This window comes from Anolis carolinensis, chromosome 3 (assembly GCF_035594765.1).
Source record: "Anolis carolinensis isolate JA03-04 chromosome 3, rAnoCar3.1.pri, whole genome shotgun sequence".
Lineage (NCBI taxonomy): Eukaryota > Metazoa > Chordata > Lepidosauria > Squamata > Dactyloidae > Anolis > Anolis carolinensis.
Window position 1 is genome coordinate 238,439,372 of NC_085843.1, and position 19,933 is coordinate 238,459,304.

The 19,933-nt window shown below is 39.4% G+C and overlaps 1 protein-coding gene across 2 annotated transcripts in view; it reads left to right on the forward strand.

The window, feature by feature from the left end:
- The first annotated feature begins 7,632 nt into the window (after positions 1–7,632).
- Positions 7,633–19,933, forward strand: part of stag1 (STAG1 cohesin complex component) — a 135,298-nt gene continuing 122,997 nt past the window's right edge. The window contains exon 1 of one of the 2 annotated variants that reach the window (XM_008106421.3): positions 7,633–7,798. The gene's annotated coding sequence lies outside the window, so the exon portion shown is untranslated. Of the gene's footprint in view, positions 7,799–8,989; positions 9,323–19,933 lie in introns of those variants that run through there. The other variant, XM_062976459.1, reaches the window with a different exon arrangement.

The window sequence follows — 19,933 nt, forward strand, 5'->3', positions numbered from 1 at the left end:
TATATATGGATAAACTACAACTCCCATCATCACCTGTCATTGTTCCAGCTCTGCTTGTATTCAAAGTTGGCCATGTTGGGTCTGTGTGTCAAATGTGGTCCAGATCCATCATTGGTGAGGGTCACAATGGTCTTTGAAAGTAGGAGCCCATAGGAAATCAGCTCCAACCTACTCACTCACATATATACATTCACTTTTATTATACAGATAAATAAAGAGAAAAATTATAGGAAAAAAAACAGAAAAGCAGATTTTCATAATATATAAAACAAAAACAACTACATCTAACGTGAAGAATGAATTATCTAAGGTGATACAAAATACCTTTGTATAAGTGTTTGGGCTGAAGAAGGAGTTGAAGACCAGAAGAATACAGGGAAAAATGGGGAGCCACAATACATGATGGCATGGAGGTTCTTGGCAGTCAACGTGAGGAATGTCTGAACCATGAATTAAACTTCACCATAAATGAGGAACATCAAGGACTGATACAACCAAAAGGAGTGTAGCACTCAGGAGGTTGCTTTATCATGATGGATTGAACATGAACTGAGTTGAAGAACAACAAAAAGAACCTCCCCGACACATGTGCGGCCAGGCGTACCAGAGCTAAGAACATGAAAGGAACTGTGAGATTATATGAAAAGAAACATTATGTTTATTGCCATGAAACAAAGAATCCAGAGACTTGACTTGCTCCTAAATGGTATAAAAGAAGGATCTCTTCTGATATGGTTTTGTCATTGGATGAAGCGCTACATTGGCGTCCCATTGCTTCTACAAAGGGATTGATCGCTCTTTTGTGAGGGGCTTAGGTGAGTATGAGAGTGTGAGTGAATGTGTGTGTATATGACTACTTGGTGCCAAGACAATGTATGCTTTTAAATGCTGAATAAAAGTGACATGCATGGTGTTGAAACCCAAATCTGGTGTCACTGGTATCTTATTCAGAGCTATAGTCTCAAGTGTGGAGATTATTCAGTTTCCCCTCTTCTACAAATAAAGAACACAAACTGTGTATTTGTGACACTAACAAAACTCAATCTAAAGCAAACAGATGGACCTAATACATATCTAGACTAATAAACATATTGTCATTATTTCAAGTGAGAGAAAGCAAACACGCTAATGCTACTGAAGTACAAATATAATGATGGTGTGAAAGTGCCTTGCCATTTTGCTGCCTTTCTGAGGACAGAAGTGGCTTTCAAATGGAACAGCCAGAAACAAATAACCTTCTAGTATGACAAGCACCTAAGATGTGAATTAGGGTTTCCTTGGTGACCGCTCTCGGTTATTTGAACTCTTTCCCCCATAAAGGTACAGTTCTCTGCCTCCTGATTTTCATCTCCACCTTTTTATTTAGGAGTTATTTAAAACATACCTACCTTGGCAGGCTTTTGTAACCCAGTAAAAACTGTTAGTTCTTGATGCTATTGTTGGTTGATGTGGTTATTATTTGCCACTGACTTGTTTTTTTTTTAAAGATTGCCTTTTATTATTGAGATTGTTAACAGCCTTAACTTCTTTAGACAGGAAGACCGATACAAAATGGTATCCAAATAAATAAATAAATGCACATTTTGTATATAGATAAATTGTAGACATTGTTTTATCAATTTTATTAAGTTTCATCTGTATTTATTGTAAGATTTAATTATGCGTACTGCTCCTTCTCTCGCTGGTTAGAGTAGTTTTTAGATTTGGTGGGTTTTGGAATTTATTTTAATTCTCTTATTTAAATATATAGTTTTAAGTCCAGGTTTTCTGAAAGATGCCATCTCTCTATATGAGGCCCTTTCCACAAAGCTGTATAAAATCCATATTGAACTGGATAATATAGTGAAGGGACCATAAGCCAGAAAATAATAAACTATTGTCTTTGTAGCTTTGCCTCTGCATATGCCTCTCTCTTCCTGTGCGCTGGTGCCTTTCTCCAGAAAGTTCCAAGACCAAAAGTTAGCTTGAAATCAACAAGTGAGGTCACAGGTATCACTTATGCCAAATGGGTGTGGAAGGTAAGGAAGACCCTCAGCCATTGGTCAATTTTATTTATTTATTTTTAGATTTTTATTTAAGATTTCAAAGAATAACAATAAAAGTGGGGGAACATTATAATTATAGGAAAGTAGGAAATTGAGGGGAAGGAAGCAAAAAAGGAGAGAGAGAAAAAAAGGGTTTTGTCTAACTTCCATCCAAACCTGTACCAGTTTGCTCCAAGGGAGCAAACTGGTACTAATCCCCCTGGATTAGTTTTCTTCCATTTGTAAGTCTGCTTCTCTATGATTGGATAGATATCCCAGGATCTTTTTTTCAATTACAAGTGCTTTTATATCCTGTCAAGGTTAACAAATTGCCATTTCATATTATCACTTATTGTAGGTCAATAATATAAAAATAAAACTTCAATCATTGTCTTTATATTAATATTGTGTTCTTTTCTTTCCGCACATAGTCTAGTAGTAGTTTCCAGTCTGTACTTCTCTTTGGCACTCCTTGATGTTTAGTTATTATGTATGTTAGTCTGTTCATATTTTTTATTTCCATTAACTTGGTTAGCCACTGATATTACGTCCTGTATTTCCTCCTGTCTCCAATACTTTGCATATGTAATCCTTGCTGCCGTTGTCATGTTGTTGAACAATAGTTCCTCATTTTCTTTTAGCTTCAATTCTGTAATTCCTAAAAGGAAGTGTTCTGGTTTGATTTGACAATTGATTTTTAAAATTTTCTGGATATTTTCATGAATAGTTTTCCAATTTTTTTCACCTTTTCAAAAGACCACCACATGTGGAAAAAGGTTCCTTCGTGCTGCTTGCATTTCCAACAGGAGGTATTCATGTCCTTATAATAGTGACCCAACTTCTGTGGCGCCACAGCCATTGATCAATTTTAGATAAGCCAAAGGTATATATTCTTTGTTTGCTACGCACATGTTGCAGCAGCCATTTGCAAGTACAAACTTTTGGGGGTGTACGGCTGTTCGCCTTCTCACAGCTGTGGTGAAAATAAACTTTGATTTTTGCATCTCTCAAGAGACTGAGTTTTTCTGCCTGATTTCCCTCCTGAGCCAGGACCCTTTGAAGGTAATTGTCTTACAATAGCAGTGTGGACTCAGATAACCCAGTTCAAAGCAGATATTGTGGATTATCTGTCTTGATATTCTGGGTTCTATGGCTATGTAGAAGGGTCCTAAGAAACCTGTTTTCAAATCTTCTGTGGAGCTTACATTGTTAGTATTTTTTGAGGAATGACTCTTCCAGTGAAATGACTGTGTTTATGTTTTTCTTTTAAATAATTATTTTAATAGCTTTGAATGTCACTGATAATTTAATTTTGGGTAATTGTTTTTAGCTGCCACCGATTTTAACTTTTTATAGCAGCCGTGAGCCTCAGTCTAGGAAAAAGCAGGAAATAATTATAACAGCTTGATATTTAGTCCGGTGTTATGAATTCGTTATAATGGAATGGATAGTGGAATTTTTAAAAATACTATGTATAGCTTTGGGAACAGTGTGGCCTTAGAAGTAAATAACATACTGTAAACCATAAATTCAAACAACAAACAAAAATAATTTATTATTTAAAATAAACACAAGAAGCGTTGACATGTCTACAAAGTAAACAGTGGTTCTGTGCTTGTATTTTTGTATTACACAAAAAGCCCGCCTGCTACTTTATTTATTTACTTTATTATTTATTTCGGGAATTTCTATACTGCCTTTCTCCCGGTGGACCCAAGGCAGCTCATGTTATTTAAAATATACAATGTAACATGAAACTATCACTGATACAAACCATAAGAGCTACATGAATGCTTCATAGCATCATCCATCTAAACCAGGCATGGGCAAACTTTGTCCCTCCAGGTGTTTTGAATTTCAACTCCCACAACTCCTAACAGCCAAAGTTTGCCCAGGCTGTTAGAAATTGTGGGAGCTGAAGTCCAAAATACCTGGAGTGTTGGAGATAGCAACCTTCTCAGGCCTCCTCCATCTAATGTTGTGTCTGTTTATAATGTGTTGTTTATTTCCTAAAGTGTATGTTTTCTATGGTTTGCAGTTTTTGTAGCTCTAAGCATTTGAGGCACTGGGAGGGGCTGCAGACCATGTGACTGGTTCAGTGACGGTTTAGAATGCAGTTTAAAAGGATGACAGTTGAGGAATAACAGTTGAGGCTTGAGTCTGTTTGAGTACAGACACCAGTGTAGGAAGTTAAAAGTCAGTTGAGGCTTGAGTTCCACGGAAGTAGACTGTTATAAAATAGAGCTGTATAAAGCAATATAGTTTTGAAGAGACTGATAAAGACTATAAGTTAAAGATACAAACTGAAATGTTTTAAAGTTTAACCTGACAAGAAATGTACCTGTATCTTTAAATACATGAAGTTGTGCATAAAACAAACATGTTACTTTAAAGAAGCCTACTTGAATCTTTCTCGACTGAGAGCGTGGAATAGAATCAAGGTATTTGTGGATCCATTGATCATCCATTACCCAATAAAACTAAAGGAAACTCTGCTACCAAATAGGTTAGGATCCTAACAGATTATAATCGAATAGTCCAATATGGAGGGCCGATGTTTGCCCATGCCTGATTTAAACTGTTAAAATTACATTAAAATCTATCTAAAATTCCAGTTTTTGTTGTTGTTATTTGTTCAGTCGCTTCTTTGTGACCTCACGGACCAGCCCATGCCAGAGCTCCCTATTGGCCATCGCCACCCTGAAATCTTTCAAGATCAAGCCAGTCACTTCAAGGAATAACATTCATCCATCTTGCCCTTGGTCGGCCTCTCTTCCTTTTTCCTTCTATTCTCTCCAGCATCATTATTTTCTCCAAGCTTTCCTGCTTTCTCATTATGTGGCCAAAGTATTTAATCTTTGCCTCTAATATCCTTCCCACCAGTGAGCAGCTGGGCATTATTTCCTGGAGGATGGACTGGTTGGATCTTCTTGCGGTCCAGGGCACTCTCAGGATTTTCCTCCAACACCACAGTTCAAAAGCATCTATCTTCCTTCTCTCAGCCTTCCTTATGGCTCAGCTCTCGCATCCATAGGTTCCTATGGGGAATACCATTGTCTTAACTATATGGACCTTCGTTGCCAGTGTGATGTCTCTGCTCTTCACTACTTTATTGAGGTTGGCCATTGTTCTCCTCCCAAGAAGTAAACGTTTTCTGATTTCCTGGCTGCAGTCCGTATCTGCAGTGATCTTCACACCTAGAAATATAAAGTCTGCACTGCCTCCACGTTTTCTCCCTCTATTTGCCAGTTATCAATCAGCCTGGTTGCCATAATCTTGCTTTTTGATATTTAACTGCAGTCCAGCTTTTGCACTTTCTTCTTTCACCTTAGTAATAAGACTCCTCAGCTCTTCCTTGCTTGCAGCCATCAAAGTGGTATCATCTGCGTATCTAAGGTTGCTAATATTTCTTCGAGTAATTTTAACCTTGGATTCATCAAGCCTCACATGTCGCATGATGTGTTCTGCATACAAGTTGAATAGGTAGGGTGAAATTATGCAGCCCTGCCATACTCCTTTCCTAATCTCGAACCAGTCTGTTGTTCTGTGGTCTGTTCTTACTGTGGCTACTTGGTCTTTATACAGATTCCTCAGGAGACAGACAAGGTGGCTTGTTATCCCCATACCACCAAGAACATGCCATAGTTTATTATGATCCACACAGTCGAAGGCTTTAGAATAGTCAATAAAACAGAAATAGATGTTTATCTGAAACTCCCTACCTTCCTCCATTATCCAGCGAATATTGGCAATTTGGTCTCTCATTCCTCTGCCTTTTCTAAACCCAGCTTTTACATCTGGCAACTCTTGCTCCATGTATTGCTGGAGTCTACCTTGCAGGATCTTGAGCATTACCTTACTGGCATGGGAAATACATGCCACTGTATGGAAGTTTGAGCATTCTTTAGCACTTCCCTTTTTGGTAGGGGAATATAAATTGATTTTTTCCAGTCTGATGGCCATTTTTGTGTTTCCCATATTTGCTGGCACATGGCATGCATCACCTTGACAGCCTCCAAATTTGGAGCTCCTGGTGGCGCAGTGGGTTAAACTGCTGAGCTGCTGAACTTGCTGACCAAAAGGTTGGTGGTTCGAATCCGGGGAGCAGGGTGAGTTCCCACTGTTAGCTCCAGCTTCTGCCAACCTAGCAGTTCGAAAGCATGCAAATGTGAGTAGATCAATAGGTACCGCTCCGGCAGGAAGGTAACGGTGCTCCATGCTAGCCACATGACCTTGGAGGTGTTTACAGACAACGCCGGCTCTTCGGCCTGGAAATGGAGATGAGCACCAACCCCGAGTCGGACACGGCTGGACTTAGTGTCAGGGGAAAACCTTTACCTTTACCTTATATCTTGACAGCATCATCTGTCCTAACAGGTTGCAATCCCCCATAGGTTATGATCCTAGCTAAAGGTAAAGCTTTCCCCTTGACATTAAGTCTAATCGTGTCTGACTCTGGGGTGTGGTGCTCATCTCCATTTCTAAGCCAAAGAGCCGGCATTGTCTGTAGACACCTCCAAGGCATGTGGCCGGCATGACAGCATGGAGCGCCGTTACCTTCTTGCTGGAGCGGTACCTATTGATCTACTCACATTTGCATGTTTTCCAACTGCTAGGTTGGCAGAAGCTGAGGCTAACAGTGGGAGCTCACCCCACTCCCCAGATTTGAACCACAAACCTTTCGATCAACAAGATCAGCAGCTTTGAACTAGATTATACGAGTCTACACTGTCACATAATCCAGTTCAAAGCAGGTAACTGAGGGCTCCTGTTATGATCCTAGGTAAAGGTTTTCCCCCGACTTTAAGTCCAGTCGTGACCGACTCTGGGGGTTGGTGCTCATCTCCATTTCTAAGAGCCAGCGTTGTCCGCAGACACCTCCAAGGTCATATGGCTGGCATGACTAAATCAAGCGCTGTTACCTTCCCGCCAGAAGGTAACATTTGCATGTTTTCGAACTGCTAGGTTGGCAGAAGCTGGGGCTAACAGCGGGCGCTCATTCCATTCCCGTGATTTGAAACTGGGACATTTTGGTCCGCAAGTTCAGCAGGTCAACGCTTTAACACACTGTGCCACCATTCTAACAGGTTATTAATCCAATCGTCCAATAGTGAGGGCCAAAGTTTGCCCATGGCTGATCTAAACTGTTAAAATTAAATAAAAATTCGTCTAAAAATCCCCGTATGATTTAATTAAAGCCTTTTATATCCCGCGTACTTCAGATGGCCAGCAATCAATGGTAAACGGCGAGGACGCAGCACATTCAGGGGTTCAGCGCCCCCTGGTGTTGGGTTTCCGCATTGGCAGCGCGGCTCTTACACAAGCCTAGGATGGGCGTCGACTAAAAATGGCGAAGGGGAGGCCAGGAGCGGAAGTGTCACGTCTACTACTTCCGCCTAAGGTGGGGAGGAGAGAGACGGAATGGAGGGGCTGCGCGCGCAAGAAGAGGGCTACAGCGGGGGGAGGGAGAACCCCCCCAAAACACCGCACTGCGCATGTGCAGACATTTCCGCGCGAAAAGCTGTTTTGGTGGGCGGGTGGGGCGCACAGGCGCAGTGCCACCCTTGGCCGGCAGGGGGCGCGCGGGGTCCGGCTGGCGGCGGCGGCGGCGGCTGCGCCATTGGCGGGTCGGAAACGCCGCCAGATGGCGGTTTAGGATTGCGGCTCCGCTGAGGTGCGGCCCCCCGGCACCACCGCGCGTTGTGGAGGCCCCGGCCCGCTTGGACCCCTCGCTCTCCCTCGTCGGAAGGCCCGGGGGCGCCGGCCCCGCCGAGGTACAAAATAAAACAATTCCTCCCCGTCAGCGGAGGCGGGAGGGAGGAGGGAGGGAGTGAGGGGGCCTGGAGGCCGGAATCCAAGATGGAGGCGCGAGGGGCGGGGGCAGCGAGGCGGAGGAGGAGGAGGCCCGCTTCATGGCTCCCTTTCTCTCCTCTCTCCTTCGGGCCTCGGAGGGAAGGAGGGAAAAAGGAAACAGCTAGTTCTCGGCTCCTCCCGGGCCTCTTCTCTCTCTCGCCCCGCCGGGCCTGCCTTTCGCGTGACAATGGAAGGGCGGCGGCCTGCACTGGGCCCCAAGCTCGCCCTCTTGCGTCGTGTGCGTGGCTTGTGTGTGTTTTCCCGCCCGCCCGCCTGCCTGCCTTCCTTCTTCGGGAGCGGGCCCTCGCCTCCCTCTTTCCCTCCCTCCTTCCAGGGGCCATTGGCGGGAACCGGAGAAGGAAAGAGTGGGTTGGAAATGTCTGCTTGGGTTCTTCTCCTCTTGGCGGGAGAGTGTGGAAAGCGGGAGGCCGATTCAAGGGAAGCGGGAACCTGTGTTTACGGCTTGGAAAGAGGAGGAGATTCCTCACAGAACGGCCTGGAGCAGGCATGGGCCAACTTGGGCCCTCCAGGTGTTTTGGACTCCAACGCCCACAATTCGTAACAAGGCAAGATTTAGCAACCCCAGTCATGGGCCAACTTGGGCCCTCCAGGTATTTTGGACTTCAACTCTCACAAGTTCTAACAGCTTCAGGTCCCTTCCTTTCCCCCCTCAGCCGCTTAATACATTAAAACCGTTACTTTAAGTTCGTGTTTACTTGCTTTTAATTTCAGTATTTCAGTATTAATATCAAGTCTATATAGAGTTTATGGTATGATATGGAATGAAGTAATATTGTATTAGTTAGATCTATTTTTAATAATAATGCTCCAACAGCCAGAAACTTCCAATGTGCACATTGGAAGGTCCAAAAATAAAGTTCGAGTGTTTTAGTTTTGTAAATTTAGTACACTGCCATATTAGCATCCATGGGGACTGGTAGATCCCACATAAATGCAGTTTGTAGTTGCTGGAGCATTATTATTAAAAATACAGTAGAACTAACGAATATAATATTGCTTCATTCTATATCATACCATAAATTCTGTATAGACTTGACATTAATATTGAAATACAGCAATTAATAGCAAATAAACACAAACGTGTATTAAGTGGCTGAAGGAGAAAAGGAAAGGGCCCGAGACTATTAGGAGTTGTGGGAGTTGAAGTCCAAAACTTGGGAGGGCCCAAGTTGCCCATGCCTGGCCTGGAAGGAGGCTTCTATTGAACGTGGAAGATGTCTTGTTTTGGCAGTTTTAGAGAGAAATTGAGAGTGGCGCCTGGGATCTTGCTCCCTGGCTGGGATATTTGACCAACTTGATAGCTGCCCGAAGTTTTGCCCCAGTGTCCCAAGACCAGCTACAATGGAGAACGAATACTGCTCAGCACCACTTTTAACTGGCAATGGATTGCTGTCGACTTGTTGATGACCTCATGAATTTCATAGGTGTTTATAGCTTCTAATGCCTTTTTAGTCTAATATTTAAGAGTTTATTATGTGGTAAATATGGGTGATGTGTTGTTATGTTTATGGAAATTAGGCTACTCCCCACCCTCTAATGTTTTCAGTCCAACCTAAAAACGTGGCTCTTTAACCAAGCTTTCCAATAGGTATAGAGGCCAAAAGTTTTAAATTGTAGGCCCATTGTTTTTTTCACTGAAAACACTTTATATGACAGGTTAGTTGTTATTCATATTTTGGGGTTGATGGATTTTATTGTGGTATTGTTTTATGTATTGATTATGTAAATAATGTTTTTCTTTGATATTGATGTATCTGTATTTATTGCACCGTATGTATTTTTATATTATGAGTGCTTTGTAAGCTGTCGCAAGTCCCTTTTGGGAGATGGTGGCGGGGTAGAAATAATGTATCATTATTTTATTATTTATTTAAGTTTAATTCATAGTTATTTTTAGGTTAGATTTATAATTTTATATTGAGACTGTTCTGATTTGTTATTTGTTTATTTTCGGCATTGAGTGTTTGCCATTTTGTTATTTTTGCCTCTGGGTGATAGGGCGGGTTATAAATAAATTATTATTATTATTATGGAGTCCCCGGTGCTGCAGCGGATTAAACCGCTGAGCTGCTAAACTTGCTGACTCAAAAGTCGACAGTTCGAATCCGGGGATCGGTATGAGCTCCCGCTGTTAGCCACACCTTCTATCAGCCTAGCAGCTTGAAAACATGCAAATGTGAGTAGATCATTAAGTACCGCTTTGGTGGGAAGGTAACGATGCTCCATGCAGTCATGCTGACCACATGACCTAGCAGGCGTCTACGGACAACGCCGACTTTTCGGCTTAGAAATGGAGGTGAGCACCACCCCCCAGACGGCTTCTCTGACAAGGGCTTCTCTGACAATGACTGCTGGTACGTCACCAAACCACAACCCCCATGATCTGATCTAGGAGTGCATTTCTGTATAATTAACACAGTTTGACACCACTTAAACTGCCATGGCTCAGGGCTGTGGAATTTGCAGATTTAGTGATGTGCCAGCACTCTTTGGCAGAGGAGGCTAAAAAACTTTTGAAACTACAGTTCCCATGTCAAAATTACACTCAACATTGTAGATGTGCCCTTGGACTTCAACGGAATCATGTCCTGTTCACACAGAGGAGGTAGCTGTGTTAGTTTGTTTCAGAGCTTTTTTAAAAAATGAATCCTTTGGCCTCTTTAAGCATGTGGATTGCAACCCATTTTTTTGCATGTTTTGTTATGCCCCCTGGTAGGGTAAATCTACATTATAGAATTAATGCAGTTTAACATCTGTTTAACTGCCATGGGTAATTGCTATGGAATCCTAGGATTTGTGGTTTGATTGTGTTGCCAGCACTCTTTGGCAGAGAAAACCAAAGATCTTGGAAAACTATTATTCCATACCATTCCGTGGTAGTTAGTGGTGTCAAACTGCCTTAAGATGGGCCTTTTGGCTCTTGAATAGAATCCGGTCCTGTTCGCACAGAGGAAGTGTTATTTTACTTCAAAATAAAAAAGAGGAATATTACAGTAAAGTCTCACTTATCCAACATAAACAGGCCGGCAGAACGTTGGATAAGCGAATATGTTGGATAACAAGGAGAGATTAAGGAAAAGCCTATTAAACATCAAATTAAGTTATGATTTTACAAATTAAGCATCAAAACATCATGTTAAACAACAAATTTGACAGAAAAAGTAGTTCAATACGCAGTAATACTATGTTGTAATTACTGTATATACGAATTTAGCACCAAAATATCACGATATATTGAAAACATTGTCTACAAAAATGCGTTGGATAATCCAGAACGTTGGATAAGCGAGTGTTGGATAAGTGAGACTCTACTGTACCTTCCACCTTTCCACTTGCTTTGATTTGCCCTGTAGCAGAACTCACTGTACTTCAATCCTCTTGTACTAGAGAAGTTATCTTAGAAAAAGACACCTGTGATTACAGGATATCTGGCAAGTAGTACATAATTCAAGGCATGCTAGAAGGAAAAAAAAGTTCAGTATCTTTTATTAGCTTGCAGGATGGTTTGCATTTCTCAGTATTATTTTGCATTATGTAGGAGTCAGGGTCTCAGGAGCTGGTGAAATCGAAGGCAACCTGAAGAAGCTTGTTTTCAACAATATATTTTCGTTCAATCTTAACTCAGAAGAATGTCTATCTTCTTTAGATCTGTAAGCTTATTAATTCAAAATTACACAGTAATATCTGCTACTGTGTTGTAGATAACATTTGAACAGTGTTCCATAGCTTGTGGGCTAAAAAAAAACACTGCCCACACTTTATTTGAACTTTTTTTGGTTGTACAGTAGAGTCTCACTTATCCAACATAAACGGGCCAGCAGAATGTTGGATAAGCGAATATGTTGGATAATAAGGAGGGATTAAGGAAAAGACTATTAAACATCAAATTAGGTTATGATTTTAAAAATTAAGCACCAAAACATCATGTTATACAACAAATTTTACAAAAAAAAAAGTAGTTCAATACACAGTAATGCTATGTAGTAATTACTCTATTTACGAATTTAGCACCAAAATATCACGATATATTGAAAACATTGACTACAAAAATGCGTTGGATAATCCAGAACGTTGGATAAGCGAGTGTTGGATACGTGAGACTCTACTGTATTTCCAATGTGCTGCCTAACAGAGATAAGACTCGGCAAGGAGACAGTCTTCCAAATGTTAAATATTATTAATCGGCCAGCAATTTGGAAAAGTTTGTTGTGTGGCAATATTTCAAGGAATAGTTGATACATTTCCTCTTATGTTGTTGGATTATTAAAACAAATGTGTCATGTCAGGTTAGTAGCTTTATGAAGCGGTGTGAATTTTTCAAACTGATTTAAATTATAAATTTCACTTTGAAATTCTGTAGTGCACTTGGGCAGTCACTTCGGGATGACAGATTATTTATTGTTGTAAAATATGGTTAATATTGATATAGTTACTCAGGAACTGGAGGTCCTATATTAGGGCCACAGAGCTTGCAGATTACAGAATTTCTTGAGAATATTATTAGGCTAAGTGGGATTTATAAATAACTTATACATAACTTATGCATAACTTGTCATGTATAGTCCCACACTGTTATTTTTTTGCTTACTTTAAAACATTTCTACCCTGCCTTTCAGGAAAAAGTTACCAGAATGTGGCTAATGCTATCTATCTATCTATCTATCTATCTATCTATCTATCTATCTATACACACACACACACACAGTTTCTAACCAAACCATTGGTAGCACCTTAAGTGGCCAGCATAAAAACATGTGAATCATATGAGTCTGGTTAAAAATATCTAAAGAGGAAATTGAAGTAGATGCCCACAAATATGGCGCCACCACATAAATGACATTGTTGCTATTCGATCTCTTTTTTGCCATACCTGAGCAGATACCTTTGGACTGATTTTAAGACCAAAGCAAATTTGGTTCGGGTGCAGGTGAGCTTCAGACAACCTGGTTCCAAATTCTGTGGTCTCAAAATTTGTTGGGAACAAAGAGTTATAAGATGAGAGAGCTGAGATTTTATAAGATGAGAGAGCTGCTCATATTTTTACCCCCAAAATGTTTGGATGGTGATGGCCATTTTTACCTAGGATAATGGAGCATCTAGTACCTGGGGGGTCAAAGGTGCTGTGTACCTTATTATCCTGGAAGTACTGATTAGTTCCTGGTGTTACCTTGATGCTGTATTTTGTCTCACTTTGAAATTACAAAATCATTTTTAGAAAACTCATATTTAAAATCGTCTGCATTCAATCAGTTTGTGTAAGATTGAATCAACATTTGTTTTATATTTACAACTGGCTAGTGATTACAAAAAAGCTGTGCAGTGGATGTTGTGCTTGTGCATTGTAGATACAACAAAAACAACAGCAATTCTTGTAGGAATTAATGTATTGTGATATACATATTGTAGCACATGTTATAATAAATTCATCTTCAAGACATCACTGGACTCCTTGGCTTTATTTTTCTGCATCAGACCAACCTGACTAATCCCCAGAAATTTTGATGGACATTTTAACTTCCATCTTATACTTCCTTCGGTTTATAAGTCAAAATGCTAAAAGTAAGTCTTCAGCTTTTTCTGTGAAGTGCTAGAAAGTTAACAAACTCACATTGACACTAGATTACTGTCTTCCTTCTCTACTGCCCTTAGAATGTTTAATAGAGGGCTAAGCTACATCAGTAAACCAAAAGAAGCAGAGACAGGGTTAAGGAGTAGGTTAGTCGAAATGCAAAGCCAGCTCATTAAAAACTAGCTTCAGATAATGTCCTGATTCTAGTTTATTTAGTTCAGTTGAGACAATGATTGTTATTGTGTTATTTCCGACTTATGGCAACCTTAAGCTAAAGCCTTCATGTAATTTTCTTGTCAATATTTGTTTATTGAGGGAAAATTGCTTTTGTTTCCATCTGAATCTGAGAGAGTATGACTTGCTCAAGGTCACCTAGTGGGTTTCTATGGCTGAACAGGGATTTGTATGCTGATCTCCAGTACTGTAACCCAACACTCAAACCACTGTAACACACCGGTTCTCAAACTAGAGATAGTGAGCAATAAATACTGCATTTATAAGTAGAATTTGTAACTCTTTCCAAAAGAAAGTTTGTTTTTCAGTGAGACTGACTAGCTTACGTTCAAGCTGTGGAAGCTGTGGAATGTGTGGTATGCTTAATGGCAGCTGCTATTGAATTTTGCTTCACGGATAGCACAAAACAATTATCACAACCTTTCTTTGTGCTGTGAGGTTGTGAACAATTTTTGGTAGAATTTGTTTTTCCCTTCCCCTACTTCTCTCATTTCAATGCCTGGGGATCAATTTTATCTCCCCAAATCTCAAGACAAGCCACACGTTCTGCTGCTACTATTTTCTCCAAATGACCTCCAGTATAGTAAAATGTCACTTGTGTAGTCTTGAACTATTGAGCAGGATAGCATACTGGGTCAAATGGAAGAAGCATGTGAGACGTTTGACCCTGATATAACCTGCAAGTGAGAGAACTTGGAGGCAGCCAATAAAAACTGATTTAAAGATGATACCTAGTTTCATGATGCGTGGGGCTTTAAAAAAAATCAGTTCAGGAAACATTGATTTGGCCTTTTTGAGGGACTTTACAAGAAGGTGGTTGAAAGGTGCACATTATAAAAACAGGATGTTGACAAATTATACTTTTCTAGTATCAATAAAACAACACCAAAGTTATCGTAAGTAAAAGCTGGCTGTAATATAATACGGACAGTCCCCAAGTTACGAACAAGATAGGTTTTTTAGGGTTTGTTCTTAAGTTGAATACGTATGTAAATTGGAAGAGGTTCATTTTTAAAGTGTCACTCCAGCCAAAAATATATATCTTTTAGCTTTGGATCTCATAGGGAAGAGTGAACACTTTTCTGGAATTTGTTTTGCTGTCTGTCCCTGTTCAAAAGAGTTCACCTCTCTGTCCCTCTGATAATTGGATTTTGAAAAAAAAAATTGACTTGTTATGGAAACAAGGATTGATTATTAAACTCTACAGGAGACACCTTTCCCCGTGAAAACTTTCAGGAGTGAATTTCCCTTCTGAGGTGTAGATTTCTCTCACTTCCTGTTGTCTCACCCTTGTTCTTAACTATGAGTCATTTGTAAGTTGGATGTTTGTTACTCAGGGACTGTCGTTATAAGCAAGTAACATTTTACTACTTAGGAAACATTATGTTCATTTATTTACTCATTTCATTTTTTTAGAGGTGAGCATCTTGGTTTGGGAAGAATGAAATCCATCTTACTGGAGAGTTCTGATATATAGTTGGGCTTTACAGATCTCTCTGCATAAAACATTAACTTTTGAATGGAATTCAAAGATATGACCCAACTAACAGATTTATTCTTTGTTTCTGAGATACTAAGTGGATAGTTATTCACAATGTTTAACATAGGTGTGAAACATGATTAGGATACATGAGGTCTCTTCCCACTCTACTATTCTATGATTCTATGATTCTAGATATAATAAAATCCAGAATATTTTGCACATTCTGTACATGTCTGGGCAAAAACTCATAAGCAAATAGGAAATTAGTTCTGACTATTCTAGCTATCTAGATTGGATTGTAACACTTTGTTAAGGTGATAAAGGGTTAATGGAGAGGAGCTGACATTTTAGCTGTGACTGAATAGCTTTTCAATTGTTCTAGAGTCAAAAGGCTACTGCCTCACAGAAAAAAAGAATATATTACAGAGAGACCTAATTGTATGGGTAAATCTTACAAAATGGAGAGGGTAAATCTTTTTCTGTCTTCTAAATTTTTATTGAGAATAAGTACAGTTCACAAGTGGAGAAATATTTCCAGCATCTTAAGAAATTTTAATCTTTTGCTCTGATAAATGGTATCAGTCTTCTTGTTTTAATAATGGAGAAGCAGCGACTTTATATCTTGCTCTTTTCCTTCCAACTAGGTGTCAAGATAGCTTACAAAATAAAGTAAGTACATATGATATAGGTGAAACCCAAAGATTATCATTAAGATGTAATTAAAATTTTTGTAACAATAATGACAGTGTAAATAGACCAAACTAAAAAGGCAAGACATCAGTACAGCACACAATTAGAGTGTATTAAAAATAGTTAATTTCCCCAGAACTGTATGAGTAAAGAAGTCTTTGCCTATCACTTCGAGGGAATAACAAGGAGAAGACCAGTCTAACATAAGAGTTTTAGCATCTAGGATGAATCACAAAAGGCCATGTTCTTTATCTTCAGCAGATACCCCTGTGAGGATATCCAGTAAGTGATGGATCTATACCAAGGAAATGTATTCTGTGCAGCCAGTAGAATGATGGCAGTTGAAGTTTCTAAACATTTTTCAAGGACAGGCATATATAACATAGCAGTAGTTTTTTTTAGTTTACCAGTAAAAATCAAATTTGAATCAATTATTGTTTCAACAAGGGGAGTAAGAAAACTAGAAGAACGTTTTGTTTCCATTTTATACAAAGTATAGTAGGGCATCATTCTGCGCTACTACTGTAAAGGAATCTTGCATCCATGATGACTAAGATGGCCCCTCTCTCACTGACCGTCTTCATGTATTTTCTTTATTTTGTATGGTTTTTTTCTGCTTCAGAAGCGATAGACTTGTGATTTTTTTTTAAAGTATAGCCTTCCCCTCCTCCAGAGGCTTCAAGCCCCAGTGAGTTTAAACTTCACTAGATAGCAATTTGTCAGTGGAACTGTAGAAAGGTTTTCCATTCTAAGATCATCATCATCTCATTCAGCACACAAGTAAAATCCTAAGTGATACCATTTGAAATAAACCAAGACTTGGATTTTTTAGGAAGTCACCACAATATTGAATACAAAAAGCTGAGAGACTCCAGCGCCACTTTCAAGGCCAGCTCATGCAGGGAGAGTATTGAGCAGTGTGGAAAGCCAATATACCAGCAGAATTGCTACTCTGATTTAGTCACCTTTACACTTAAAATCAGCAAACTGCGGGATAGGGCACCTGATCAGATGGTTGGAAACACAATAAACCACTTCAGCTCTAATCCCTGGTTCTCATCTGCTGCAGCATAGAGAATACAGATGGGTAGAGCTGACAGATTGACACTCTCAGCAGTATCCAGCCAGATTTCTATTACTCGGGCCAGATCAACCTGTACATCCAAAATCAAGTCTGCATAGCTGCCATTTTCCTGTATATTGGCTTCATATCCAGCAGAGCATTTTCAGCCCTAGGGACTCTTGCCAAAGCAATCAAGAAAGTTTGAACTAGAGGACAGCTAACCTCCCTCATTTATGTTAATCCAACTGTTTCCCCTTTTATGTTCACCTCGGCATGCTACAACCCTGGTTGCTTTCTCCTAATTCCTTTAATCTTTCCCCCTTCATTTGAAAACATATTTGGTAGGCAGAAGCAATGAAAAAAAAAACAGGTAGTATACTTAATCTACAGGTAGTCCTCATTGCTTCTCTCAAACAGCATGGCCATTGTTGTGTAGCTCCCACCAAAGAGATGACCTCCTTTGGTCTCTCTCCTCCCCCCACCCCCCAAGTAGTAACTCTACTAGTAGGAAACCATCCGTGGAAAGGCTCATATTTTATTCTACTCAAGCAAGTGACACAGTCAAATGCAGGATATGACAAATCGCAGTGGACATTGCAGACTTAAGGCCTTGCAAAGTAGAGTATTCATACTTATCAGAAATTGAAAGGTCAGAATCTAGAATCTTATTTTGCTAAAAAAAACAACTTTCTGAATTAAAAAAGCATGTGAACAATAAAAAAGACTGTGTATTTCAGTGGTTCCCAAACTCTTCAGTGGAACCATACCGTTCTGCAAAAGTATCATAGGAGTTCCATGAAAAATCTTAAAAATCAAATTGAAAATGAATTTTAAAATAAAGCTACATGGTGAAATGTTTGATTGTCTCTGATGGAAGGGGTAGTGCAGATTTTCTCCGAATAAGCAAGTCATGTCATCACAGCCCGACACCTCAAACCCACATGATTTCTCTAGAGAAAGTACATGGAAGTTCCAAGAAAGTTACTTGCACACATGCTAAATGCTCTTGGGTTTTCTAGCAACATCCAGAAGGTTCTTTGTCTTATAAATACTAGTGTACTGCTAGTCCCTTCATTCGGTTCAGGGCAATCTCATGTTCGTGGTTATATTTAAAATGTTTTCTGTTTATTTCCAAATGTACTGTGTTATACAAAGTACTCAGGCAACATAAAAGAAGAAAGACTTTTGGGGTTCACAATGCTTAATACAAATCAGGAACAGAGTTAGGGTTCTGTGGGAAAAAATGTCTTCAGAAGGGTTCCATGACTGAAAAGGTTTGGGAACCACTGGCTTATTTCATACGCTTAAAAATATTAATCTCTCTCCTTTTTAGTTTAGATATGGGATGGATATTATTTTAACCCTAATATGACATTTCTGGTTAGTTTTCAGAACAAGATTCCAGTAACTATTCTATCGTATTGGTCTACATGTTCTTTTTCCCTTGTTCATATTGTTACCTCTTTATTTTTGCTAATCTATATTCTTAATATGTTTAAGCCAGTGTTTTTTAGTCAGTACAGTATCAAATAAAATACATTAAACCCCTCTTTAAAAGGGTTAGGAATCCCACTGATAAAGCACAGATGGCATCCAGCAGCTAGCTAGCCAAATCTCTCTCTCTCTCTCTCTCTCTCTCTCTCTCTCTCTCCCCCCCCCCCCCCAAAATGCGATTTGCCATCTAGATGCCTCTTGTTCTCCACCTCACCTCACAATCTGTGACTAAATTGTTCAGTATTAAAGAGCCCAGTGGAAAAGTTCTGATCGAAGAACATTACTTTTAAATTGCAAAGATTTCTAAGTGGTTTCTAGCAGAGTAAACTGCAGTAGTGATTCCAAAAGAGTACAACCATCTGTCTGGAGATTTAATAGCAGATGAAAAGACTATTCAATTTCTCTCTGCTGACCTGAAGTTCCTGCTTCTCTTTGTTGTTCTCAGGACCAGAGAATAATCTAGAGATCAAGAAAAACTCATTATATTTAATGTTGCAGTTCAACATATAGTTCAACATGCGCAGAAACAGTTTCAGCTCTTAACAATTTGGGGGTTAACATTCAAGCAAGGAGTCAAATAATACATGTTCATTTTTAGTACTCATTATAGTATTGTTATGATCCACATTTATATTTTTACTTACAAAACTTCTATTGTTTATTCATTTTATAATAAATGAAGTCTTCAAACATCAATTAGTTGTGAAGATCAGTATTTTTGAGGAAAGATGAAGCATCTGCCATATTGAGACAGCATGAGAAATTAAAAGAGTTGATCATTAGTAGTGAATAAGTGTATCTATAACGCCTGCCTTGGGTGCTATAAATTTTGCTGCATAGGACATAAATAGGCAGCAGTGTGGAGGAATGGGAGCACTAAACTAGATTTTAGGTGGCTAATACACACTTAATCCGATGTAAAAGAGAGGGATTATAATATTGGTTGAATGGAACTAATTTCATATCTGAAGTCATCCCTGAACAATCACTCTGAGGCATTGTGTGTAGTCTGTCTAAATTTCCCAGTTCTGAGACCGACCCTTCTGAGAGTCTTTTGTGGAGCAGTAAAACAGTTATACGTGTTTTAGCTTGTCAAGCAACAGTAGTACATGTTATGTTAAATAATAAATTGTTTGCTTCCAATTACAGCATAAAAACTTAAGATCAAGTGATTACAAGCAGCTGTAAAATATAGAGAATGCATTTTTATCAGGTATAAAAATAGGTATTAGAAATCAATAGTAGTTGACATGGTTATTTTAAAGAAATGTTTTTTTTCAGCTTTTGGCCAAATCTATGGGTAGTTTTTCTTTTAAAAATTCTCTTCATTAGAAAGAAAACATAAGTGATTCCATCTAAACTTCTTGCTGTAAGAACTATCTCCTTCTTTGACTATCCTTATACCCCATAGGATTCTCGTTAGAGTTGAATTGATACCACATATACTTGTGTATATGTCAACCTCATGTATAGGTCCAGGGCAGGTTTGGGGGTCAAAATTA